Consider the following 2,500-nt stretch of genomic DNA (forward strand, 5'->3'; position numbering starts at 1 on the left):
CCCCACGCCTGGCTGGGTGGGCGCCCCGCCGTTCGCCCGTACGGGTCGTCGGACCACTGCCTTCGCTCGGTTCGGGTCAAACTCCCCACGGCTCGGCCACCTCCGCAGACGGGAGGCGAGGCCGGCATGCGCGCCCAAAGATAGGTGTCGGAAGCCCGGGGGTAGAGGAGGAAGGGGACCGCTCACCTTAAGCCAGCGCGGGCTCCAAAGCCCGGGCCGAGCGAGCGGCGCCACCTCCCCACCCGGGAGCGCTGCGCCAGATCGATCGGAGGAAGAGCAGGGGTGCATGTAGGGACTTGCCCAAGTACGGAGGCTGCAAACCCCTGTCGTCGGGAGATACGTGCCCACGAGTCCTGGAAGCGCGACTCGGGTACAGGCGCCCTTGCGGGGGGGTACTGGATGTGGAACAGCACTGGGGTCGAAGCCACAAAAGCATCCGCCCTCATGGAGCCTCTCCTCGGCCTAAAAATCCAGATTTTAGCCTTGACGGCGCCCCCATGTGGAGAACCAGGGCCCGCGGGGGGGTCTGGCCAGGCTCACTTCAACCCAGGAACACCTCTCTGACTTGGGATAGGCGACCGGCAAAAGTCCCCCCACGCAGCTGCGGAAGCCTGGGTTCAGCCAAGGTGCAGACCTCCAGCCGAACAGGGACTCATAGCCAAAACGCATACCCAGGCCTACGGAGGTGAAAACCAGCTTAAATGAGTCGAAATGTGTCGGGGCTGAGAGGTACCTCTCTCTCATATATTCTGCCGGTGGTGTGCAAAACTGGGTCTTTGCATGGAGTGTCACCCTATACCCACTTTAGGGACGCATGCAAAAAAGTGCCCGATCGCCTGGAACTGTCAGGCGGATTCGGCTCCCTGGAATTTCCTCATTCTGGTTCTTTTTCACTTTTTGTCTCTTTTGCGACATCTAGTGGGCAGGCTGCATTACTGCAACCGGGGACACCTCAAAACGCTTGGAACTGGGGAGCGGGCTCAATTTACAAACGTTTTGCGGGTCCTGGAAGTCAAAATTGTGACTTCTGAAAACGACTAAGTATCAAGGACTCATCGCGCGAATCGCTCTGGAACTGAAATCGGATGCGCGCACTGACATGCTCCCCTCTCTGGAAGTCTGACACAAGTTGAAAAATTTTCTAAGTCCCCAAAAATTTTTTTTTTCAACTTTTTTTCAATTTTCCCCCTGTGGGATATATATTTTACCCACACTTTTGGAGCCCTCCTGGGATGCCCTCTAACATACTAGAACCTCATTTTGTGGAAGTTTTCACAAAATTGTGAAATTTTCCAAAAAGTCAGAAATTTTGCAAAAACGACTAAGTATCAAGGACTCATCGCGCGAATCGCTCTGGAACTGAAATCGGATGCGCGCACTGACATGCTCCCCTCTCTGGAAGTCTGACACATGTGTGAAAATTTTCTAAGTCCCCAAAAATTTTTTTTTTCAACTTTTTTTCAATTTTCCCCCTGTGGGATATATATTTTACCCACACTTTTGGAGCCCTCCTGGGATGCCCTCTAACATACTAGAACCTCATTTTGTGGAAGTTTTCACAAAATTGTGAAATTTTCCAAAAAGTCAGAAATTTTGCAAAAACGACTAAGTATCAAGGACTCATCGCGCGAATCGCTCTGGAACTGAAATCGGATGCGCGCACTGACACGCTCCCCTGTCTGGAAGTCTGACAAAAGTTGAAAAATTTTCTAAGTCCCCAAAAATTTTTTTTTTCAACTTTTTTTCAATTTTCCCCCTGTGGGATATATATTTTACCCACACTTTTGGAGCCCTCCTGGGATGCCCTCTAACATACTAGAACCTCATTTTGTGGAAGTTTTCACAAAATTGTGAAATTTTCCAAAAAGTCAGAAATTTTGCAAAAACGACTAAGTATCAAGGACTCATCGCGCGAATCGCTCTGGAACTGAAATCGGATGCGCGCACTGACATGCTCCCCTCTCTGGAAGTCTGACACATGTGTGAAAATTTTCTAAGTCCCCAAAAATTTTTTTTTTCAACTTTTTTTCAATTTTCCCCCTGTGGGATATATATTTTACCCACACTTTTGGAGCCCTCCTGGGATGCCCTCTAACATACTAGAACCTCATTTTGTGGAAGTTTTCACAAAATTGTGAAATTTTCAAAAAGTCAGAAATTTTGCCAAAAACGACTAAGTATCAAGGACTCATCGCGCGAATCGCTCTGGAACTGAAATCGGATGCGCGCACTGACACGCTCCCCTGTCTGGAAGTCTGACAAAAGTTGAAAAATTTTCTAAGTCCCCAAAAATTTTTTTTTTCAACTTTTTTTCAATTTTCCCCCTGTGGGATATATATTTTACCCACACTTTTGGAGCCCTCCTGGGATGCCCTCTAACATACTAGAACCTCATTTTGTGGAAGTTTTCACAAAATTGTGAAATTTTCCAAAAAGTCAGAAATTTTGCAAAAACGACTAAGTATCAAGGACTCATCGCGCGAATCGCTCTGGAACTGAA

Source organism: Phyllobates terribilis, unplaced genomic scaffold (genome assembly GCF_046119375.1).
Source record: "Phyllobates terribilis strain yellow unplaced genomic scaffold, ASM4611937v1 Scaffold_2632__1_contigs__length_117240, whole genome shotgun sequence".
NCBI lineage: Eukaryota > Metazoa > Chordata > Amphibia > Anura > Dendrobatidae > Phyllobates > Phyllobates terribilis.